Source organism: Chrysemys picta, chromosome 14 (assembly GCF_011386835.1).
Source record: "Chrysemys picta bellii isolate R12L10 chromosome 14, ASM1138683v2, whole genome shotgun sequence".
Lineage (NCBI taxonomy): Eukaryota > Metazoa > Chordata > Testudines > Emydidae > Chrysemys > Chrysemys picta.
Window position 1 is genome coordinate 41,269,358 of NC_088804.1, and position 25,855 is coordinate 41,295,212.

Genomic DNA, 25,855 nt, shown 5'->3' on the forward strand with positions numbered 1-25,855 from the left:
GCGGGCCAGGTCACTCGTGCCCCAGCTACAAGGTGTGAAGTGTGCTGAGCCCAGCAAGTCTCTCTAAACCGTCGCACTTCTGGAGGATCCAGGAGATCTACCCTCTTTCCCCCTCCAGCCCTGCAATGCATCCTTTGGCTGCTGGGTGGGAAGCGCTGGATGAGCGCGACGGTGCTGTTTGGTGGTTCAGGCTTGGGCCGTCTTTCGCTAATTTCTGAGTCCCCCCCCCCCCCCAGCCATCCAAAGACACCCCCGAGAGCTAATCCAGGAATGGGGGAGGGTGGCCGCAGAGCGAATCCCCCTCCAGGAAAGATGGTGCCCCTTCACAGCCACACTCGTAGCAGAGAAGAGCTGCTGTCTTGGGGCTCTGATCTCACCTATGGCTGCTGGGCAAACAGGTGCCAGTTGGGCCCAGCTCCGAATGTTTGCCTCATAAAGCTGCTGCCTCCAGACCAGGAGGGTTCTGGTTTGAGTGAGCATTGGCAGGGCATAGACACGGCCCCATCTGCTCACCGGCCATGGGTCCCCCGTCCCCAGGCTGAGAAGGCTGGAGTGTCTGGCTGGGGCAGCCAGCACGGAGGGCCTGATGTGGGTCCCGCCCTGCAAGGTGCAGGGTGGCTTTGTTACTGTTTAGTTAGGGCTCTGTTGTGCTGGGCGCCACGAACACAGAGGGAGACCTCGCCCCGGTCCTGACGACCTCGCAGGCTAAGCAAACTCCTGCCGGGTCAGCCCTGTGTCTGGTGACTGCCTGTGCAGGCATCCGAATTCTTGCTGGCTTGTGGCCTCACATCAGGTTGAGACCTTGGCACCTGTGCTCCGAGCGGGGAGGTTTGAAGTCCAATGCTTCATGCTGACGAAAGGAGGCTCGTAATGTCACCAGCTGTGCTGTCTCGCCTCTTCCCCCTTTTATTTTTAGCTTGGATAGCACCATTGGTGCTTACAGGGCAGGGTGTGTGCAGACAGCTCCGCTTTTGGGGAGTGGGGGAGGGTGACTTCCAGCCCTGGGTTCATGGATGGGGAGCAGGGGAGGCGCCCCAGCGAGAACCGGGGTCGGAGAGTGACAGTCGGACTCCTTTGCAATCAGGTTTTGCAATCAAAGAGATGAATTTGCAATCAGATTTTGAGAGTCAGGGGAGGGGGGGAAGAAACTGCCCATGTGGAATGCCTTGATTGTGAAGAGTGAGTAAAGGCCAGGCTGTTTGGGGGCGTTTCCTTGTTGGACCCTAGCAGGATCATTCTCAGCAGCTGCAGCTCCTGTATCCTCCTGATTTCTCCCATCACTGGAGTAGGTTGGATTTTCTCAATCAGGCCAAGCTGCTGTACACCTGCCTTGGCCCAGATGCTTTTTAATATGCATCAGTGATGTTACTTCACTTTCCCTTCACATTCGGCTCTCCGGTCCCTCTGGAGCAGCCATTCTAGCCTCTCATCCTGGGCTGGGAGTGCCCATCCCTCACCTCCCCCGCCTTAGTTTCTGTCTGAGTAACATGCACATTTGTTGCTGAGCAGAAAACCCCATCAGGTTAAAGGAGAAGCGGAGCCAACTCTCACATCCCCTGGCTAGTCAAACCAAGAGAGTGAAAGGAAACAAGAACCCCCCATGAAACAGCTGGCCGGGATTCGCTTTGTTTCTCAGACGGGATTGGTTTTGTCTTTGCATTTGACGGTTGGCTTATCTGTACTTGGCTGTGGCATTCGCTCGGCAGTGCGGCCTTTCCTTTATCAGCATCTTTCTTCCCTCCTGGTGTGGGTTGGCTGGTTGGAGGCAGGCAGATTTACGCAGAACAGACGTTGTTCGCTCTAGCGTCTTCCTTACTAGCCTGTTTTCTAAGATTGGCCTTTTGAAAGGGGAAGGAGAAATACGCTGAGATACTTGCAGTCATTTTACACTTTAAAAAGAAAACCTGCTTTGAGTTAAATAAACCAGATCAAATGAAATTGCATCAATAATCCATGAGTGAAATAATAATAAAAATGAGCTAAATAATAAATGAGAAACGGAGTGAAATAAAACTGAACTGTCTCTTGAACCTATTTAGCGCTTTATGCTAAAAAATTGAAAGTCTTATAATGCCATGTTTCCAAAGTGACTTCCCCCAGCCCCAAACCGCAGCCCCTGTCTAGCTGTGCCCCACAGCACTGATGAGAGGAATTTAGGGAGGTGGAATGGAAGGACCATGCGGGGATGCTGGAGCTCTGGCAAAAGGGGCCTGGGATCTTTAACCAGGAATGGGCGGGGAGTTCATTTCCCATCTGATCAGACAGTGGCCCTGAATGACTCCCACAGTTGGCCAGAGCCATTGACTCAGCTCTGCCCCCAACCTGCTGACTAACCCCGGGTCTGCTTGGCTTGAGCGAGTCGGCGGTTCAGAATGGACCTCAGCACACGGGCTTCCTTTGGTGCTGGAAGTTTGCCCAGGCTTGGCGCCTGTCAGATTTCGGGCTGGCTCCTTTTCCTAGGTGCCTAGGAACGATTGCAGTCAGGCAGGAGAAACTGGGCATGGGGAGAGCCCAGGGCCGTGTCCACGGGGCGTCACTTGACCGACAATTAACGTAGGTGCAGAATCGGGTCCCAAGCGGCAGGAGATAGTTCCTAGCCCCCTGAGAGCAGAAGCAGGCCCATAATCTCTGACAGGCACCAGCCCAGCCCCAGGCGAGCTTCGAGCACAAAAGCAAAGGGAAGCCGGCGCACTGAAGTCTGCTGCAACAGGTGCTCGCTTTGCACCAGGCCCTGGGAAGCTCTCCTGCATGGCTGTGTCCGCAGCGGGGAAGCAAGAGCAGTAGTTGCAGCGCAGCGTTGTGTCCGTTAGCAGGAGCTTAGAGGCTCCGGTTATCTCCGTCCCCAGCTGTTCCCAGATAATGACACCGAATGGCAGAGCAGATGCCTGATGGCATGCGCTGTGAGGCAAGGAGCGGTGGGGCTGGAGGAGGCGGCAGTGACTTTCAGAACAGAGTGGGGTGGGGGGAAGGCATGCGGTTTGCAAAGGGGCAGAAACGGGGGGAGATGGTGAAGCTGGCAGGATGCAGAGTAAGGGGTGTGTTCTCTGGAAGGGCACATATTCTCTTCCGCCCCACAGGGCCTGCTGCAGAGGCTGGACCCCATGCCTTGGGGCAGGGGCACTTGCTTCTCAACAGGGACTTCAAAGGAATGACTGTAGCATTGGTGAAAGGTACCAGTCCTAGGAAGAGACACCTCTGCTCCCCTCTCCCCACCCCCTTTGGCCAGAACAGGTGAAATGGGGCAGGAAAACTGCAGGCTATCTCCACCTCGCACCACGCCAGTAGGCACTGCGGAGAGGGACAAGGATGAAGGCTCGGTCTGGTTTGCTAGTTAATAACCTCGGAGCCTCCCGCCTGTTTCTCTGGAAAAACAAGACTATCGGCTGGGGGATTGGGCAGAGAGGGATATGTGGTTTTTTTCCATCAAAAGGGGAGATGTCCATTCCCGTGTTTGAAACCAAAAGCCTGTCGTTTATAGCAGCCCAAGACTAGCGCAAAGCTGGAAAGGTCATTGGGAGACAGGCAGACTTGGTGACAGCTGCTGTTATTCACTAAGCCAGTAGGGTTCAACCTCTTTTCAGTTCCCTAAACATTTGGAGTGGAGGTGCAGACCCCTTTAGAAAGTTTGGACATGGTCTGTGGCCCCCCAGGGCTCCGCGGGCCACAGGTTAAAAACCACTGCACTAAGCATCTCTAGGCTTTTCTATGGTCCCTGGGGCATACGAGCATCTCGCATACCCTAACGAATGCATCCCCACTGTAGCCCTGTGACAGGCGGGATGAGCCTCTGTCCCCCATGTTATAGCCAGGGAACTAATGCACAGGACCGGGGGAGTGACTTGACTCGGGGAACGTCCGCCCGAGCAGGGATTAGAACTGGATCTCCCGAGCGCTTGTCTAGGGCCTCTGTCACAAGCCGTCCTTTCTGTGTAGACAAGAGCTGCACCTTTCTGCACATCAAGGCTTAAAGGGGACCGTGAATAAGTGTTCTTTAAAAAAAATCACAGCGCCAGGGAATCAAGAAAGGAAAGAAGGGGGAAAAAGGTAAGAGAAAGAAGAAAGCAAAAGTGAAGGAGATGGAGAAAGGAAGAAAGAATCCACAGAGTTCATATGAAATACAAAGACCGAGTCTTAAAAAAATCAATCCATCACGTGGCCCTGGAGTGGGAGATAAGAGGAAAGACAGACAAATGAAGTGTAAAGAGAGGGAAGAGGAATGAGAGTGGAAGAGAGGGAAGGGACTAAAGCAGCAGACAGAGGGAAAGTGGGGGGAATGAGGGAGTCTGCGCGCTCTCCTATCGCTTCTCTCCATCACATTAGCCTAACCTCAAGTAGTTTTTCACAGAGATTGGAGTGATCAGGTAGTGCTGCCCTCCCAGCCAGCTGGAGGGCTTGTGAATAAGCACCTGCTTATCTCTGTCCAACGGCTGTGAGCGGCTGTAGATTGTGCGGGCGACGAGGCACTGCCTGCTGGCTGCGATGTCCATATCAGCGCCCTGCAGCCGCCTGCACCAAATAAACACAACAGCCACGTGGACAAAAGGTTAATTATCAATTTTCAGAAAGAGAGCGAGAACAAACGGTGACTTCCATCAAACTCTGGCGTGGACTTTCTGCCTCTCCGAGCCGGGGAGCAGTGCCAGGAGATAATGCCCCTTTAATGAAGCAACGTCCTTCTTTGTACACCTGGCTCCGCGCCCGTCCCCGCCTGCTGCGGGGTTATCCACCCCCATTGCCTCTTGTGGCAGCAGAGTGGGGCTACCGCATCTCTGCTTCGGTTGTACTGAGGCAACGCTAAGGCCTTGTGTGGTGTCCACTGAGTCTCCATCGCATGTGTGTGCATTGACTGCCCCGTTCTGCCCTCGGCATGTTTCCTTTGCCCCTTTGCGGGTGACCCACCCGGCTTTGTGAACGGAGGCATTTGAAGGAGAAATCTCCACTTCCTCTGGGGCTGGGAAAAGGCTCCTTAGCAGCTCCCAGAAGGTGCCTGAGGCCTGTCCGTGTTCGTCAGCATGGCTAGAGAGCCCCTGGCTGTAGTATCGCAGAGAGAGGAACGCACCTCCAGCTGGGAGAACGCTCCCCCGTCTATCCCGCTAGCCTGTCCCAGGAGCAGGTGCCGGTGGGCGACTCCGTCTGGGCTGGGCCATGCCCTGAGCTCGGGGTTCCACACGTTCCTAGTCCGGCGAGCACAGCTCTTGCCAACCAGGGCAGGGCTGGAGTGTAACTCCGTGAGCCCTGTGACTGGCAAGTAGGGACCAGCTGTTCAGAGGCACTGCGAGAGGAGCTGTAAGCCTAGGTGGCCTTGAACTCCAACCCCTTATGCCTGCTGATGCCCACAGAGATGGGCCCTGCGCTAAGGGAACTCTCATGCTGAAGACCTGGAGAAGTGGGTTAGCCACATACATCTTATCCCTTCCGCTGCTCAGTGTCGGCCCCCCACAGGCCGGGCCTCCCCTAGGGAAAGGGGGTGTCTGGAGGGGGCATTTGCTCCCTTACTCTAAAACCCTAGTGCATCTGGGGCGGCCTCTTGGGCCTGTTCTCCTAATCTAAATCCGATAGAAGAACTAAAATGCCCTGGGTGGGACAAGCAGTGACGTGTGCCCATGGGGGCTTGTGCCCAGAATAAACCCTGCTTTGCACTTCCTCCAGTAGGGCCAGGCCAGACTGTGCATGTCACAAAAGGCACGGGGCAGTCTCTGTCCGTTGAAACAAATGAGACCCCACATGAGTGGGGGCTGCAGGATCAGGCCTGTTTAATGTTTGTTTCGCACGGTAGGTGTGAACGCACGGGGAATCTAGAAACCTGAGCACACATGGTCTGGAGCGAGCAGACTTGGGCGTGATCCTTACAGCTGGCAAACAGCAGGGGCTGGCTGCAGCAGTGGCATATCCTGGGCATAGGAGGATGCCACGTTCGCCGAAGGCGCTGACGCCAGCCGACAGCAGTGACAACAGCCCTGGAAGGAATTAGCAGATGTCTGAAGCAAGGGCAGATTGAAGGGCCCTGTTGTCAGAAGACTGAACCCAGGAGCTAACAGTGTGTGTGGAAAAGTGCAGCCCCCTCGGCACGTGCTGGTGGGGGAATGCGAGTGCAAATGGTGAGTTAGGAGCCCAGCAAGCGAGCTGCCTGCCTGGACCCCCAGTCTGCATGGCGAACAGGTGATGCTTTACCCAGGGCCTGCCCTTTGCATTCAGATCCGAGGCTCTCAGTCCCCAGTAACTGGGGAGGAAGTCAGGGCTGCAAGTCCCGTTCGGAAGGAGGTGATGTCACTTCCAAGAATTGTCCTGGGCTTCCATCGCTGGAGGGGGTCAGAGGGGATCCTCTGCTTCCTCCCCGCCTCACGGGGAAAGTCAGAGCTGGCCAGGGGGACCTGCTCTCTGGCACCGGCTTGTGCTCTCGCTAGTGGCAGCACAGGTCAGAGTGGAGAGACTGCCCTGCCCCACCGACTCGGGTATTGTTCCTACCCTGAGGTCCCCCAGCCCTCCTGATCCAGGGAGGGTTAGATTTGCCCCTAGCCCTGTCGGTGCATCCTGCACACATTGGAGGCTGGGCTCTGCCTCCAAAATGACCCAACTTTGATAGACAGACCGTGTGTTTTCCCCCTAAATTCTGGTTTGGGAAACAGCCAGAGAACTGAGCTGACGGCCGTGTAGGGCGGGAGAGGGAATTCTCCTCCAGTGGTCGGCAGCGTCTCTCTAGTCTCACCATCCGCCGTGCTCCAGTCTCTCCTTGCTCATGTTTCTGCATTCAGTGCACTTTCTCTTCTTATCGAAAGCCTGGCTTCACTTAAGCTCTGTTCGGCCCAGGGGCACAGATAGAGAGGATGGGGAAGGAAAAGGTGCCGTGTTCTCGGGAGACCTTAGACCTTCTACGAAAGAAAGAGGAGGGAAGTAAGCTAGATTGCATGTAGGTTACCGCATGGTGGTTAACTTCTCTGAGAATTCTGCTGCCTGGCGTGTCCTTAATCCTACTGCTCCAAACCTAGAACAGCATGTGACCTTCTAATTCTCCAGCCAGCCAGGTCTTTGTGCAAAAGGACGGTAATATATCCTTAAACATGGTGACTGTCCAGACCAGCCTTCCCTCCGCAGCGCGAGCTTCGCTGCTGTGCTCAGGTAGAACTTTTTTCTTTCTTCTGCCATGTTGTTCATGTGCAGCCTTTGTACGGAAAGTCTCCACGCATTCACCTCAACGTCCATTATGTCCCTTGCAAATGTGTGCAAACTACATAACAAGGGGGTTAACTCTATGCATCCAAAATTAATTTAGGAAAATCCAGTACCCTTCCTGCTTCTGCATCAGCTCCAGAGTAACCTCTCTCCTCACTTTGGCCTCAAAGGATGCAAGGGTCCCATCCAGTACGTAGCTATTGGAATTGCTGAGAAATGCACCGAAACGCTTGCTGTTCATGAACAGTGCCGCCAGGTTGGTATTGGCCCTAGAGCTCTGGAGAAGCAGCTCTTTCTCAGATTGTTCACCTCAGTGTATTCGTCACGGTCCCGGAGGATGTCCCGGTTAAGCGAAATGCTCCCCTCCGTGTGATCCAAACCCTGTGCTGAGGCCTTTTCGAAGCCCTTCAGGAAAGTGGAGCCAAAACCCCACAAATAAACCACACAGGGCTGCCACAAAACAAAAGCGAAACGTGAACGTGTCCCTGTCTGTTTCGGGCCCGGGCCTGCTCCCACAGAAGTCAGTGGGAAAACTCCTGTGGCTTCACACAGTTTGGCAGCAGGCTCTCCGTCCTGCCTGACTTAGCAGCACCATGCCAAGCTATCTGGTTCTGGGGAGAACTGCCAGCACCAGCCGCTCCTCTCCTAGCTAGTGAGAAACCGAGGCCATTCTTGGCTAGGTAAAATGTCACGGCATCGCAAGGCTGGGGCCTCCCTAGAAAACACAGCCCGTGCAAGCCGGAGGGATTCAATGAGTGACCCCCTAGCAATGCGCTTGCGTTGGGGGAGGGATAGCTCAGTGGTTTGAGCATTGGCCTGCTAAACCCAGGGTTGTGAGTTCAATCTTTGAGGGGGCCACTTGGGAATCTGGGGCAAAATCAGTACTTGGTCCTGCTAGTGAAGGCAGGGGGCTGGACTCGATGACCTTTCAAGGTCCCTTCCAGTTCTAGGAGATAGGATATCTCCATTATTATTTATTATTTATTTATTTATATTTATTTACGAAGACTCCCGCAGAGGAGCGTGCCTGGCTGGGGAGCATTTTCCAGGTGTTACATGTAGGGCCGCATTCCCATCACCTTTTCACGAGGGCAAACTCCTCATTCCCACTGAGTTGCTCCTAATTCCTACCGTGGTTACCGGATCAAAATCAGGCCTGTCCTGTCAACAGAAGGAGAGTGCTGGAGTATGACCAGGAGCTAAGGGGCCGAAATGATTTCGGCTGAACACCAGGATAAACTTGCTGACCATGAGTGGTATCCAAGGCAAGCGAGGTTCTAAAATCAGGCTGGGGATTTTAGAACCAGACTGGACAAAGGGTTAGGCTTTGGCCCCTGTGGAGATGAACCGGCTGCTCCAAAAGGCCTTTCCTACCTCTCACAGGAATGATCAGAGCCGAACCAAATGTGAAGTAAACGACGATCCCCCAGCACAATGGTGTTGGCAGCTAGGAGACGGTGCTCAACTCTGCACGGTGAGTGGATGTATTGCTCTTTGCATTGGTTATTCAGTGCTCACGTACTAGCCAGCACAGGACAGTGTGATCAGCTCCAGGGGAACAAGGAAATGCTGCAAGCGCATGCTCTTCTGAGGCCAGACTAACCTATACAACGTCCCATGCAAAATCCCCTGGGAAAGGCAGAGACCATCACCTAGGATGGGGGCTCGGCTTCCTTGATGCCTCTGCCGGCCGTGGCATTGGTTTGGTGCTGGAGACACCTGGCAACACTGTAAGCTGGCCTGAGACCCAGCACACTCATTGCACATGGGCCATCGAGGCAGGACGGTGCCGGGACGGATTCAAACCAGCAGCCTAGAAGCAAAGGGGCAGTATATCTCTCACCATTCCTGTGAGCCATCCAGGCCCACGCAAATCCATATTTATCCAGGGACGGTCTCCTATAAATAGTTCAAACCCAAGGTCCTCGCTCGAAGCATCCGCTCAGATGGAGAGTAGGCAGAGCTCCGAGAACTGCTAGCAATGGCTCTGTTGTTTGTGATAGTTCTGCCTACTCTCCTTTGGATGAATCTGGCTGCTAGCTACGATTCAAGACACCGCAGTGTCTAAGTGCTTCATCCCCAAGCTAGCTGCACGCAGGTTTGCGAAGGGGGCCACAGCAGCGTGGGGCGCGTTCTCAGACCAGGCGAGGTGCTCTAGGCAAAGAGATGGCTCACCAGAGCGCAGTTTGGCTGATGCAATATTTTAACCATGATAGAGTAGCTGGGAGCTCCATTCTAGCTGCAGTATCCATAGACGCACTGGAGGAGGGAGCCATATGGTCCCCTAAGCAAGCTGTTCTCTACGCCAGTCAGATTATTGGGAAAGGATGAAACTGAGCCCAGCTTTTCCCTCTGCAGATGGAGACAAATTGTTTCTTGGTGGGATGTTTCTAATCCACTGGGGAAATAGATGTGTGGCTCCTGTGAAGAATATTGCAATTTAATAATAATATTTAGCACTTCATGTTCAAAGCACACTGTAGCATTGTCTAATCAATCCCCACAATAGTCCTTTTAGGGAAGTAAATAGTATTGTCTGTTTTACAGATGGGGAAACCGAGGCACGGAAGGGTTAAAATGACTTGCCCAAAGCCACCAAGGGAGTCAGGGTTACAGGGAGGGTTAGAACTCAGGAGTTCCTGGCTCTCAGATCTGTGCTCTAATGACTACGCCACCCCACTCTCCCAGCCCCGGCAAACGGACATTAACTCCAAAGGCCCCGTTCAGACTTTTTCTAATTCGAGGGGTGTCGCCTTTCTCAGCATGAAGCGCCCACCCCTCTGCATTTTCTGAAATCACAGTGTAGGCACGAGGGAGACAGATATTGTGCTAGGCAGAGAGATCAAGTCAGCATACTCGACAGCAGTGGTTCTCAGCCAGGGGTACGTGTACCCACTCGGGGTACGCAGAGGTCTTCCAGCAGATACATCAACTCACTTAGATACTTGCCTAGTTTTACAACAGGCGACATAAAAAGCACTAGCAAAGTCAGTGCAAACTCAACTTTCACACAGACAATGACTTGTATATAAAGCAGTATAATCTAGACACTGAAATGTGAGTACAGTATTTATATTCCAGGTGATTTATTTGATTATATAGTAAAAATGAGAAAGTGGGTGATTTTTCAGTAATAAGGTGCTGTGACACTTGTATTTTTGTGTCTGATTTTGTAAGCAAGTAGTTTTTAAGTGAGGTAAAACATGGGGTGCACAAGGCCAATCGGATTCCTGAAAGGAGTGCAGTCGTCTGGACAGGTTGAGAGCCACTGCTTACAGCATATAAACGCCCAGCCCCCAGTCTATACACCCTCATGAATCTGGCCCGGGCGCCTTGGGCTAGCTCATGAGAGGTAGAGGTGAGACTGGACCAAGACTCTCTGGATCTGGAACACTCCACCACCAGGAACATTCAAGTCTGGGCCAGAACAACAGTTCACCCCCTACTAACGTGGGAGAAGAGCACAGCCCCTCGTGTGCCCTTGGGGCAGGGCTTCCAGATGTCTCTCAGATGAGTCCTTGCTTATTTGTGCCTAGGTTGGGAGGATGATGCCCTCGAAGAGCCCCTCACTGTGCAGGGCAAGAACCTGAGAGGAGCCCTGCTAAGAAGCAGGTTGTGGGAAGGAGAGTGTCTCGTTTTAACTGGGCCTGGCTCAGGGAGCGCTGAACCCTCTGCTCTGTAATCAAATCTCATTCACTTCAGCTGGCTCTAGGCTGCATGTTTCTTAGGGGCAAACTCTGCCCCCAATCCAGTCCAGCCTGGTGCAGGGGAGGGGGACGGAGCAGGGTCAGGAAGCCTCTCCTAGGTCCATGAAGTGGCAGTGCAGTTGCCTTCCAGCCCAGAATACCTATATGGCCCCAGCCTCCCAGTCTGTAGGGGTCTAAGGCCAGAGGACCCTTGTAGTATCAGAGCCATTGCACAGGGACGTGGGGGAAGCCCCTGCATGGACCCCCATCCAAATTCTGGCCTCCCAGCCCTGCCCCCATGGTAGAGACACATCGGCTCTGCTGTGGCGAGGGCCCTCTGCAGAGAAGGGGATAGGTTTCCCCAGGTGTTGGCTCAGAAATCCCGTGTTGTGCTTGTGTGATGGCTGCCATCCTGGCTGACAGCGGGGATTGTACCGGCGGCCTCCAGAGCAGAAAGTGTGAGCTGAAGTGCCAGTTTGCAAGCCTGCGACCAGGGGGTTACTGAGTCCAGACCAGTAAGGAGTTTTCACCATCTGGGTGCCTTCAGTGCCCTGTGCTCTGGGTGCTCCCAGCTTGTATACTAGCCAGCACTGAATTTCTCTGTGTTAAGCAGCCCTAGTTCAGCAACCAGTGACCCCAACACACACCCAGCCTGAATTTCCCCCAACCCACCTGCCCTGAACTGCCCAGCCCTCTCCTGGGCCCCTCAGAGGAATAATAAGATTCGTTTGTGCCTTTAAAGACCCAATCCCCACATTAACTAGCGTTAACAATCGCTTCCATTCAAACACAGCACTGGGTTGGTTTCGATTAAAATGAAACGAGTTTCTGACCAAAAGGCCATAGGATAAGTGATGCCAAGTAAAAGAAATAAAGGTGGAGGTTACAAGTGAACACCTGCATCCAAAAGTCTAAAACTTAATCTAGCAGGACACAGTCTTTGTTCATCCCCAAATATTCTCTGTCCAGCACAGCTGGTTGACTCTGTCAGGACCTGCCCCAGAAGTCCAAGGTGCTGGTGGCCCTTGTTGTCTTAGGTGAAAGATAAAGATGGCAGCTCTCTCTTTCGTATGGTCCCAAAGAACTGTCTTTGTTCTCACAGTTCAGAAGGCCCCTTGGGGATTCCGTCTCCTGTTTCTTTCTGGGGGAGCAGGAGCCATGGAAATTCTCTTTCCCATTCAGGCTCAAGACAATGCTTGGTGGGTTGCTTGAGAGCATTGTTTCCGCTACTCTGTAAATGGAGGTAACCCCGCTTTGTCTAGGGCAGAGCTGTTCATCACCTTCACCCAGGCTAGGCTGCCGTTTGACACATGACACAGAGGGAATTCATACCGTCACATTGACGGTTAGCACATGCATTCTACGCTGATATTAATGACCAGTGTTTGGTTGGTTTTCAAATACCACCTCACGAGGCCGGTTTGGGGCATGCAGACAGGGGATGCGTAGGGACCCAGTCACACCTGTAGATGTGACCTCTCCCCACCCCACCTGGCCTGCTTTCACTCTGTTCTAATATCTGATACAAAACCAGAGATCTGATTGGATTAATAGCATTTAAAATGTATTCTGCTTCCTACCGCATACCTTGGTGGTGTGAAAGTAGGCCAGGTTTTTCTTAATGCATCGCTTACATCATCCCTTCCTATACACACGGTGCTTGCCGAGAGCCTGGCTATTGGGCCTGCATTTATTTTGTGTATATGCATTTGTCGCAGGGGAAGTCGGGCTCCCCCCACCCCAGCTAGCTCTGCCCCAGACATGGTTCTGCTTGGCTCTGGCCATCTCTCGAGTGGCGCAGTTGGGCTTCAGAGTATGCTATCTCTGCACACATAACTTTAGGATTACTTTGCGTGTTAGCTAGCAGATTGCCCCCCAGCTCCTAACCCAGCAAGCCCGGCTCGCGAAATATTAGTTCTGTATCAAAACCCAGTCAAGAGTCATCCCAGATCCAAGCAGTGTGTGAAAGATCCTTAAGCCCCTGACGTGTTCTCCCTTCCACAATCCCCCCCTCCCGCCCCAGCAGTTTCCCTGATACAGCCCTTCTGTGTACAAGGCTCTGTCTTCCATCCGAGCCGCCTGCTCCCCCACTTCCTGGGCTGAGGCTGCCCGAAACCTGCTTCGCTCCCCCGCACCTGCGCTCTGCAATCAGTTCACATCAGCCCCTAAATCTAACTGAATCCAAAAATATTAAACTGGGGCCCATCTGGTGTCCAACTGATGAGCGCAGATGTGCTCCGGATTTCAGAGGCTGGCTGGCAACAATTCAAAACTGTCAGAAATCGCACCTGCTGCCGCACGTTTCCCCTTTTTGATTTAATCCTTCCCTTGCCTGCCTGCAAAAAAAAAAGAAAAGCCCCCCACCAACCCCAGACATCTTCAGAGTGCGTGTGCAATAAACAGATCCAGCAGTTCCCCCTCAGACGCCCACATCCCCCTAACAGCCCACTGCAGAAATATGTATGTACAAACACGAGGCTCTGAATTAAACACACACAAGGCGATTCGTAAAGGAGGCTGGAAAATCCCATCCGTAAGGCAGCGGGCTGTTCTGTGAATGCATCACATGTTTCCTGCAATACTGATGCCCAAAGGGGATGAGCTGTAGATGGAAAATAAGACCAAAATTTCAGCCTTATCCATGGAGGTCCCTGTGGTTGCGGGTCTTTCTCAGGCTGGCTCCCAGTGGTGAGACAGACGTATGTCATGGTCTGTTGGTGTGCTATAAAACACTCAGGTGAATGTGTCCCTGGTTTTAAAATTACATCTTCTGTGGCTCTGAAAACCAGATTAAACCATCAAAGGGACAGTCAGAGTCTTGGTTTTGGCACACTAATTTAGAGAGGGTTTTGCAACAATTTACTGTGTTTATTTGTTTTCTTCTGGGTGAATTTAGTGCTTCTCTAGCGTAGGTCCTTGTCTGGTCCCCATCACCATTATGATATTTATCCTTGCAACATCCCTGGGTGGTACCATTCCCGTTGCACAGATGGAGACCTCAGGTACAGAGAGGCTAAGTGATCTGCCCAAGGAAGTCTGTGGTGGAGCAGGGAACTGAATGTATGCCTCCAAAGTCCCAGGCCAACACTCGAACCACCGGCCCATCCTTCCCCTCGGGAGTTAGTGGAACGATACTGCCTGAAATCAGATGCAGTGCACACGGGCATTGTTGCAAGTTTCAAACGTACCTGGAGATCTGCAGACACACTTGAATTCAGCCCCCGCACCCTGCACACCCTCACTTACAGAACAGGTAGCGCACCCACAACAGTGGCTGCAATAAAAATAAATGCAAAAGCTGAGATAAAGTTGTACACCCAGCCCCCTAAAGCCAGGAGACTCAGAATGAAGGTTTCTAAAGCAACATTAACTAAACTACATTGTGTATTGTCTATGTATCATGCATGGTGCACAGTCTATGTATTGTGCACAGCAAGGGAGGTTTAGGTTGGACATTAGAAAAAACTTCCTAACTGTCAGGGTAGTTAAGCACTGGAATAAATTGCCCAGGGAGGTTGTGGAGTCTCCATCACTGGGGATTTTTAAGAGCTGGTTGGACAAACACCTGTCAGGAATGGTATAGATAATACTTAGTCCTGCCATGAATGGAGGGGTCTGGACTAGATGACCTCTCAAGGTCCCTTCCAGTCCTGTGATTCTATGTTTATTAACCTAAAAAGTAATATATTTAAGTTTGCATTCAGGAAAGGAAACTTCAATAAAATGCTATGCATAATGTGGCCAAATGAATGCTATGTAAAGAACCTTAACTTACTCCATTTCCTGACTTTGGTGTCCTCCGCTTCTCAACTGCAGTGTTTGAGAAACAGTAGGGTTTTTGCATTTAATTGCCCTTAGTGGGGAAAAAAATCAAACCAAAATTGAACAGGACAGAAAATGTTGTCGCTCACATGCATGAAAAAGCCACCTTGATGTGTTCCAAGCTCTGACGAGGCGGGCTTCACAGATGAGCTGCTTTTCCCTTCTCAGTGAGGACCACAAGTTTAAGGGGGATCTGGGACAGAGGAGCCCACCCCTGAATTTCAGACTCTCTGTGTTCAGAGGGCTCTCCCTGGGCTCTTGATTCAGCTCCTTTGACAATGCTTCCTCTGTGTGCAATGGTGCCAGAGAGAGACCCTTATAAGGACCATTGGAGCTAGGTTGTGACCATGGAAGCTGTAAGGACCAATGATAGTTGGGGGCAGGTAACCCACCGAAGGGGACTCTCAGTCCAAGTTCAGTGCCTGTAACTCACCCACTCCTTGTATCCAATGGATGTGGAGGGAAGCTGGTGATTCACTGAGTTATCTCTGATGACACAACTGCTCCAGTTCTGAGTGACTTGAGCTGTTGACCTGGCCCTGTCTATAACCTAGATAGTCATTGTAACCACATAGGATTGTTAATGATGTCACTTTATTGCAAGTGGGTTTCTGCAAACATGGCCTGGGCAAGCCATTTCAGTGAGGTTTAACTCATTGTAGGGAAAGTTTGAAGCGTCTGTGGCATTTCATTACCGAGAGAGCTTGGGACCAAAAAGATGTGATTTGAAATTCTGAATTTCTTAAAGAACCAATTTCAAAATTAATGTAAACTCATGAACTAATTAACCGACTTGTGAATTCTCACAAAATCCATTGTGTACTCTGCGTACGTGCTGTAATTGTGGAGATGACACACCGTATTCTTCATACATAACAAAGAGGTTGGGTCCCTGCTTTAAGGACAAAACTCAGCTCTGCTTTAACTGTGGAGCCGCAGCCAGGGCTTCCATGACAAACAAAGAAGGACTAACACAAGCTGATAGTCCAGTGGCGCCTCTGAGCCTGTTGCAAACCATGGGAGCAAAGAACGAGTCACCAGAACCCCAAGGGGGCGTTTTCTCATCTTACATTGTTGCATATTTCTTGCTCTTAAAAATGATAGGGGTCGAGCGTTTACTCTTCATGTCCCTGTTCCTACGCGCTCATGTTAATATTAATGGCATGTTGCAGCCTGACTGCTAGGAATGGGTAGAAGGGTGCTGGGCTCTGGGAATTCTCACTGCCTGCCCGTTTGTATATTTTGGCTTTGTTTAGAAATGCAGGCAGTATTTCGGTCACACGGTGCTACTGAGAAGGGAGTTTTGCTTAAATATCTCATTGACATACAGCAGCTCTTCGAGGCTGCCTTCGCCCTTGAACGCTAGCCCTGCACCAAGCCCCAGCATATGAGATTGGGCCGGGGAAACATGCAGGGATGGCGAGGACAAAATCCAGCCCTCAGCTCCTGGTCTCAGCATAAGACAGCGACCCCCACTCCTCTAGCCCCTTGGGTGGCATAGGGGCCTTGATCCCAGTACAGGGGTCCATGGCCAATGGATACAACATCATCTCTCACTCATCCATGCCCTGTACAGCAGAGTTGCAGTGGTTTTGCTGTGTTTGGGGGCCTGGTGCAGCCCCTATGCCTTTGGGGGATTGTCACCCTCAGCGGCCGCTCGGAGCCCAGTTTTCAGAAATGTCTGTCTGGATTCCAGGGGCAGTGTCTTCATTTTGGGGGCACAACTATGGTGCCTGATCCTGCAGTTGGGTCAGCGGGGGCTGTGTCCCACTGGCTTCAATGGGGACTCTGGGGGGGTGGACAAAACGAGCAGCCATCTGGATCGGCTCACAGGATCGGGGCCATGGGAGTCGGCAAATACGCTATAGGCAGTCGCTTTGGGAAACTGAGCCCTTTGTTATAAGTAGATACTTAAGAGTAACTCAGTGAAAGGGACATATTCCCCAGGCACTCTGCTCTCAGGCTGGACACCTGTATTTATAACAACTCACTGCTACTAAAGAAATGAACAAGGCTGTGTAATATTTTAACAAGACTCTTCCAGATCCGATGCTGACCCTGGAATGGTCACTCAACCTGCGAAGGGAATAAATGCCAGAAAATCCTTGTTTAAATGGAGCCCTCGTGGAGGGATTAGAGGCAAAGGGGACTCCACGAGTAACGCACTGGCTGTGCAGATATGTGGGGGGGGGGGCTCGTCTGTTTGTCTGGGGTGGGGGCTGCACCATCTGAAGTGGGCCTGTGTGATAGGGAGTGATTAGGATTAGCCGCATCACGGATGAGAGTTTTCCACCAGATCGAGATGGTAATGGGGCCCATGGGGAGGATTAGGGTCCCTGTCTCTCTCAGGGGGCTGCCATCTGCATGTCTGTTTCAGTGTCTGTTGCCCGATGTATCTAACCAAACCCTCACTAACTGCTTTGTGCTCTTTGCTGTGTGTCGGGAACACGCTGCTGACCTATTTACAGAGCGGGCTCAGCGGGGCCTCGCGTGCCATCGAAATCCGGTGTGAGGATAGATGGAAAAATGCCCGTATCACCTTCCCATATCTCCACCCCCGTGCCCTTCACACCTGCGCATCAAAATCACAGGCCACATGCAGGAGACAGGCCCGATTTCACGCTATTAAATACTGAATCACCCATTTGGTTGCTGCCCTAAAAATAATGGCTTTTAATTGTGTTTCTCTGTTTGGGATGGAGAGGGGATATCAGATACACCCAGCTTGTTGGGAATGGCTTGTGTACATCAAGACAAGAGGAGACTATGGCCTAGTATAGGAGACATGCCTTCTGAGTCCTGCCCCAAGGTACGGGAGATGTACTTGCTGACCCAAGTTATTCTATATTTTTTCATGGTCACCACTCCTGTTTCTTCTTGTCAGTGCTCACCTGAGGGACTCCACTGTCTGTCTGTCTAGATTCTTATACAGAGCCCATTACTTGGTTATAAAGCATCTCATGAGAGCTCTCCGAGGGGCTGGCCTAGCCCCCTGGGACCCCGACACACCACAGGACTGATTCTGTTCCTACAGATACCCTTGTAACTCCATTGACTTTGGTCAAATTATGCCTGGCTTATACCAGTGTGAGGTCAGAATCACGTCCCGTCTTCAAAATCCTCAGACTTTTCTGTATTTAAATATTAAAAAGATATGCAAATTTGGAAAATATTTAGCTTAACTACATTGGCACAAATATTTTCCGTGCTAGCAAAAGGTGCTGGACTGAGCCATGCAGAATAACCTCCAGGTGTAGGAGATGGGATACCAGGGTTCTATTGGTGGATCTGCCTGGGACGTCCTTTGCAACCTGTTCAGAGATGCTGAGTTCCCACACCTCTCCCTGAATTCAGCTGGAGCTCTCGGTGCTCAGCCCTTGTGAAAATAAGGCCCTTAAGCTTTCAGTGCATCACTTTCACCCTCTGCAAAGGAGCTGTGAGATCCTGGGATGGATGACGGCAGATAGTCATAGTACGATCTGCCGAGCAGGGTGGGTCCTTGCAGTCTTCCCCCACTGCCTATCAGTGTGCTTCCAGCACCCAGAGGGATCAAATCTAGGGCCAAGACACAACTTAATGGCCCATTTCGCCTCTCTGCTGAGGCAGGGCACCAATTCAGGTGGCTTTTGTGATGGGGCCACCTTCCCCTGGGAGATGGTCTGAGCCCCATCATTCACCCAGGACACCAAGAAGCCATCAGAGAATAGCATCTTCTGCCATGAGTGCAGGGGACTGGACTAGAAGACCTCTCGAGGTCCCTTCCAGTCCTATGATTCTGTGATCTTTCTCCCAGAGGATTTTTCTTTTTCTTTTTTCCCCCAAACCTCTTGGGCCTATTTATATTGTAAAACTCTGCTTAGCCATGGGTATGGAAGAAGCCACCTCACATGAGATGAAAGGGGGCCTGAAGGGCTGGTTGGTTTGCTACTGTTCTCCAAAGAAGTGGAGAAGTCAAAATGCTTGGGGATAATGAGCCCAGGTGATGTGGCACGCCCCGTTGGCGAAAATTCCTCAAAAGGAGGGTTTCTGTCTACTCAAAGGCTTAGAGATTTATACAAGGGCTTCTCAGCCATGGTTCTTACAGGGCCTAATGTAGGACTTGTGGGCATGTTTCTCTTTGTCTGCTCCTGCCATGAAAATAGCATGACACCGTTAGCACCACTATAAATGAAGAACTCTCAAGGTGCCCCCTGCTAAACCCTGTCATGTTATAACTCCACGAAGGAATGTCCCCGTGAGCTGAAACCAGGCACAGAAAGTGCCAGTCCAGGAACTGGGAGGAAGGTGGAATTAAAACTGTCCAGTGTTTTTTCCTGTTCAAAATGCCTTTGAAGGTTTTACGTTGTATCTATTTAGGGATTTCTTTGTGCAGTCGTTATTTCCCTTTTGTTTTCTAAAATTAACGAACCCAGTTCTCCTGGATTTGTTGCCATCGTTAACAGCAGCCAAGTTATTTTATTTAGGAACAGGCTGGAGTAGTCCTTACTCATGTGAGTAGTCTCCTGGGCCCCCCGGGGGCTGCTCACGCTAGGCAGAGCTGGCAGGGTGGGCACGGGGCTCCCTAACAGCGGGCATCGCTCTTCGTCGTGGCAGCGCCAGCCCAGATTTTGTGTCGCTCTGCAGTGTGGGCTCAGCTCCCTCCCTGAAACAGTTTTCTTGCGGTCGCCTTTTATCTTTCCAAAGGATACAGAGTCTGCTGAGCCGGAGAGAGGCTCCCTGCCTTGCAACGGGCTTGTTCCTTTGTGTGCCGGCCTGCCAGCCCCCTTGCAAACAGCCCCCTTGCGAGTGCAGGTGCTCTGCCCATGCAGCCCCCTTCTCCTGAGCCGCACTTGGCGTGTTGACTGCAAGGGCCCCGGCGCTCCAAATGCCTTGTACAGGAAACAGATGGAAGCGAGGAGACCCGCTGCGCCTCTCCGCGGCTCCCACCCAGCTGTTCCCAGCCTGGCAGCTCTGCTTTGCTAACGAACAGTGACAATGTTAGCAGCGTCTGACAGCCAGGCCAGGAACGGCTGCCTGGAATATTCCTTAAGGCAAACGTGAGAGCCAAGGCAGCCGACCGACTTCACCACTGGGAAACAATGGGCGGGAAAGCCAGGACGGGCGGGGTGGGGAACAGTCAGCTTCTTTCCACAGGACGGGGATATGGGCTGAGGAACCGGACTTCGCTCGACCTCTGCTCGGGTCACGGCAAGGGAAACTCTCGCCGCCACGGGCCGGGAGAGCACCAGGGCCACGTGGAGGGTGCGGAACAGCCTGCTTCCCCTTGGCGAGAGGCCAAGCGCACCAGCTGATCGTTTCCAGAGAGCCAGGGCCCAAGCCTGCTCCCGTCGACTTCCCATGGGCCTGATCCTACACCAGTGACCTGGGCTCTCGGGAAGCTCTGCCACGAGCAATGTGACATGAGCATCACCAAGGGCTGCAAGGCCTCCCTCTCTGCTTAGTGCCGCCGGGCCCCAGCGGGCTACTCCTTTTGGGAGACGACACTTCTCACCCATGGGCTATTAAATGCTGGCTGCAGCCCAAGGACGTTATCCCCCCAGCTCTGAATAGACACTGGAATGGGCCAGGAGTGTAGGGCAGTTCCTCGCACCTGCTCAGGGGCGGGGTAAAAAGGACTCCCCGCCTCCCTGCCTTAGCTCAGTGGTCACAGGAGGAAGTAGAGGAGCTGCTCCCTGCTGAGAGTGAAGGTCTCGCCTCCCAGAGGTTGGTAGCACCTCTGCACTCGCATGCCACACCACCGCTCCTGGGCACCCGATTGCCAGCCGGGCCCCTCTCGCTGCAGCAGAACTGCTGAGAGCGAGGATGGCATTTTGTGGAGCAAGAGGGGGAACTTCTGTTCCCTCTAAGGGCAGGTCTACAGTGCAATCGCCACAGTAAACGTACGGTACCTGAACTAGCTTTGATCACGTGAGCCCCAGGCCCCTGGGTACTGCCTTGGCTTCGCTGCTATTGTTATCTGAGTTAGCCTTGATCGGTTATGTCTACACGGGCTGCAGTCACACTCTGTGATTGCAGTGTAGACGTACCCTCAGAGGATTTCACCGTGACTTTGGCTCAGGGTGAAATGCTCTGTTCCTGGCTCCACACTCAACTCTTCACAGAGAAAGGGGCAAAAATCTTGCCCCTTCTTCCTGCTTTCTTGATCAAACAGAGAACGCACTCCAGCTGGGAGCCTACCATCTCCATGTCACATCCCCCCTGAAAAAACTGCGGCTGGTTCCTAGGAAGAATTGTTGCATGTGCTGCTCTTGTGCCTGCAGTCGGGTGCAGTGGCCAGGCTCTCTCTGGGATAATTACCGGCTTTGGAATTTGTGGAGTGCAGACAAGAGGACAATCTGTGAATCCGGCACTCGGGGGGAAGTGACACTTTCCCTTGGCACGAAGAGCGCTGGGGAAAGGGGCTGGAGGATTCAGGATTCGATCCACAGAGCAGGCAGCAGAGATACAAACTTCCTCCACCTCACTGCCATGTAGGGTGACCAGACAGCAAGTGTGAAAAATCAGGACAGGGTGGGGGGTAATAAGAGCCTATATAAGAAAAAGACCCAAAAATCGGGACTGTCCCTATAAAATCGGGACATCTGGTCGCCCTACTGCCATGCCACCGCTCTGCCTCCCTCAACCTGAACCTGGGGAAATCATCTGTAGGAGCAAGCAGGGAATAGCCTCTGTGGCCCGTTCCATCCTGGGATCTTGTGCAGACGCTGCCAATACAGCGTCAGATAAGGGGATGGTTTTATGAAGTGGGAGTTTGTCTCGAGGGAACAGGGTTAAACCACAAACTCATTTCACTTGGATCTGAACTCAGGCTGCTACTGTGCTGGTCTGGATTTGGAGCGGAGATGAAAGGCGGCATTGCCAATTCCCAGAGTCATTTCCAACCGCCTTCCCCCCGGGGCTTTCTAGGGGTCTAGGAAGTGGGTTAATGATCACTAAACAAATGTATTTAAACTAGCAGTGAGCCCAAACTTGAGGGAATTTTGGACCCAGATCGGAGCGTCGTCCCTTGGGCCCATCTCTAATTACAATTCAGGAGTGGGTTAATAATTAGAAGGGACATCATTTGTTTCTTAAAGCTGGAAAGCCACTAGACACAGAGTAAAGGGCAAAAATATTGATCAAACCGAGAACTCGCCCCAGCTGGGAGCCAGCCTGTGAGCCCGTTCCCATTCGAGGGAAGGGCTGGAGGGGGCGCAGAGATCTACTCCTATGATGCTGCTGCAGTGTTAGTCTGTCCACGGGGGATCGGAAGAGAGAACTGGTCACTTTTCAGACACCGGAGTGGCCGCAGGGACTCCTGGCAGGGCAATCTCTTCCCCAGAGGCCTTCCCTTCTGAGGCTGATGTGGCAGCATTAAGAGAGCCTAGATCATTTGTTCTCCTGTTTGGAGTAGTCGAAGGATAAAGGATTTTGAGTCAAATCTGGCCAAGGCCAAAAATCAGCACCAGCCCCATGAACTTTTCCAGGAGTTACACCTACTTGTAAGCAAGGCCACCCGGGGGGGGGGGGGGGGGGGAAGTGGGGCAATTTGCCCCAGGCTCCGGGCCCCACAGGGGCCCCGTGAGCCCTGGCCCGGCAGCAGTCTGGGTCTTCGGCGGCCCCACGAGCCCTGGCCTGGCAGCAGTCTGGGTCTTTGGCGGCCCCACGAGCCCTGGCCCGGCGGCAGTCTGGGTCTTCGGCGGCCCCACGAGCCCTGGCCTGGCGGCAGTAACAGGGTCTTCGGCGGCATTTCAGTGGCGGGGGGCCCTTCAGTGCTGCCGAAGACACGGAGCGACTGAAGGGCCCCCCGCCACCGAAATGCCACTGAAGACCCGGAGCGCCGCCGGGTGAGTACAAGCGCCGCAGCTCCCCCACTTTACCCCAGACCCCCTAAACCCTCTGGGCGGCCCTGCTTGTAAGGCGCTGGCTTTGTGTATGCCATGCTGCCCCCAGAGGGCATGAGGGACCAGCTACTCCTGTTAGCCACGGGACACGAGTGGCAGGGGCTTGCGTTTGTGGTGCTGACGAGCAGAAGCTCTAGGTGTAGTTCCAGCTCCCACCGCGTGTTGTTACTGTCTGCAGCTCAGGGGTTTGTGCTTGCACCAGGGCTGAAGTTGGCCCTGTCCTCTGTGGAGCAGGTGCGTTAACACCACACCCAGGTTTTATACAGCACTTTGAATCCTGATGGGTTCACTTGCAATTGTTCAAGGAGGGGGGAGGGGAATCCATGGAGAAATATCTCCCCTGGGAAGGCCAAATGCCTGTGGGGCTGAGCCGAATACCTGGAGGGTGAACAGAGAGGTGTGAAAATAGAAGCTATAAAGAAACTCGGTTAAAGCAAGATTTTCCACCTGAGAAGCCCAGGCTCTGAGCGCATATCCTAGAGGAACCTGGTACGGATGCCGCCGCCCCACCTGGGGCTGTGCTCCTTTTTCAGAGGATTCAGCTGGGTCAGCATTCGCATGGGAGCGTCATCCCAGGAAACAGTATCGGTAACTGAGTGAATAGGGCTGTTCCCACCAGAGCAGAGACACAGGGCGCTCCTAGGGGCACTCTGCTACCGGAGCACCTCTCTTAGCAGTAAGGCGTAAAACTCAGGGGGGATGACTTGTGGGTACGTCACGTTTCATAGAAATCGGAGCATTAATCCCAGGGCCCTAGCCAGATTCTAGCTGCGGTGATTACTTTCTGCCTCTCTAAATCCTCCCTGCAACTACAACAAGGATACGGTATTCTCTTCCGCACCCAGACCTACACTGCTTGCATAGTGCTGCTGTGTGCTGTTGAACACTCCACCCCAGCAGTGGCTGCATTTCAGTTTGTGTTTGCAATGATCCCTATGCAGTGTGTTAGTCTACGTTTAGAAATGGCTTTGGGATTCAAGGGGAGGTTTCACTGTTGTAGGACGGTTATTTTATTAATAAAGGCGGGTTTGTTCTCATTTCAAAGTGGATTGCGATCGGCTAAACATGGCCTTTCCCTTGTGTTTGCCTGGCTGGACAGTAAGTCCCGCTCGATGTGTATTGCATGTGAAAATCTGTTTGTATTTATTTTCCTAATTTTAAGAAGGGAATTATGATTCCCAGTGAAGCCGGATGTACGTGCTCCTTATGGAAGGTTCTGTCTGCTGCTGCCATGGAAACAGAAGGGAATCCTGTCTTCCCCGATTCGATCCTCCAACCAGCTTCCCCGCAGTCATCCAGCAGCGTGCCGCTACCGCATCGCCCAATCCACAAAGGGTTCAGCCCCTTCCAAACACATGTGGGCCACGGGCTGCAGGCCAGCCCTGGGGAGACCATGTTTGCTGCCCTCTAGCTATACCGGAGGTGGGGTTCAGAATGGATGCTGATGCTTTACAGAGCTGAGACCAGTTAGGTCATTTTGGAGCCAGGTCTGAATTTGAGGGTTGTGTCCCCCCCACTCCCCAGCCCCTCCACATACACCAGTTTTGAGTGTTTGGATATTGGGTTTGGTTCAGAGCCCGAGTTTTGGTTTTGATCCATCTCTGCTCAAATGCACTAAGGAAACCAACCAAGCCAATGACAATAAATTGCCACCACGTTGTTATGTCCCAAACTGAAAGCAGCACAAGGCCTTTGCCGCGCTCAAGCCCCATCGCTTACGTGAGACTTCAGTGAAGCTGGGCTGGCCGTCGGCGGGGGGGCGTGAATTTAAGCCCAGGAGATCAGTGAGAAATCTGCCTATTCCTGGCGTTCTTCAGTATCTTCCCCTTCAGCAACATATTTCAGAGCTTAAGTCAGTTCCATAGAACAAAGCACCCGGGTCTTGGCAACGGAGCAATGAAACAAACATCTCCTATTTGGGAGGCATACGTCCTCCGTGGAGCTGAAGTTTTCGTTAGCATTTGCTGTTTTCTCTGAAGGTTAAGTCTGGGACATCAGTATATGGAATGCAGCGTACCAGGGAAGTCAATGTGGATGTGCTAAATACACGAGAAAGGGAGCCTAGGCTAGTGGTTAGAATGCAGGGCTGGGAATCAGGATTTCTGGGTTCTGTTCCCAGCTCTGGCACTGACTCACTGTGTGATCTTCGCCTCAGTTTCTCTATCGATACATCGGGGATAATAATGGCCAATTCTGGTTTGTAAAGTGCTTTGAGAGCCTTTGCTGAAAGGTGCTCTAGAAGGTGGGTGTCTGGGGAAGGTGAGCTGTTCTGCGGCCCTTCGCCCTGTTTGCTCAGGCTGTTACATTCTTGTGAGCTGCCTCCCAGCACCTTCCCGGGAGCCGTTCTTTCCAGGAAGCGATGACTGCAGGTAGCTCTTTCGTAGCTAGTTACATTTCATGCTCAGCGTGGTGTATCGGGCGGGTAGGTAGGTCCCCACAGAGATTGCAGACTAGTTACCTCGCCAACTCTGCCTGCTGCAGGCGTGTTCTTGGCCTAGCTCCTGCTGGCAGGAAGGTGACTCTCGGTACTCGCGGAGGAATCCGAACAACGCGGTGCAGTGAGAGTCCAAAGGGAGGGTCCCCGAAGAGAGGCCGTTGTGGACATTAAGAAGGGAAGGCAACATGATCTTGTGGCTAAACGGCTAAGATACAAATCTGCACTCCTGGGTCCCACCTCCAGCTCCATCACTGACTTGCTGTATGATTCTGGGCAACTACGCGGCAGTGTCTCCCCTACATGGTGCTGTGGCTGTCCATCCCTCGCAGGGAATCGCCGCCAACGGGAGCCCTAGAAGTGTAAGAGATTGTCCGCCATGGAAGCCACAGGGAGGTGCAATTCCTGACAGGCTCTGGGGACGTCTGCTTGGGCCTTATTTTGACACCTGACTTGACGACAAATAGACCCGAAGCAATCCTGACCCGGACCCGAGCCTGAGAGTTTGCTTCCAAGCCCAGAGCTCCCTCGCATGTCCCTGTGCGCCCTGCCGACGTGAGCGACGTGCTCTCATGCGGTTCGTTCCTGCGCTTGGAGCCAGGGAGCGTGTTCACGCACGGTGTGCACACACGGTACCCATGTCAGCAGGCTGTGCACACACACGGATAGTCGGCGGCAGGGGACAGTCACACCCAGACAAGGCACAGTGTACAGAGTACACCCGACCCTCCCTGACCTGACACCTGCAGGCGGGGCCTGCCAGGTTCGGCTGCAGGGTTCTAGCGCTGAGCTCAGTACACCCCCCCCAGGCTTATTGGTAACTTAGCAGCAGAAACCATACGCTTCACCCTAAACTCTCT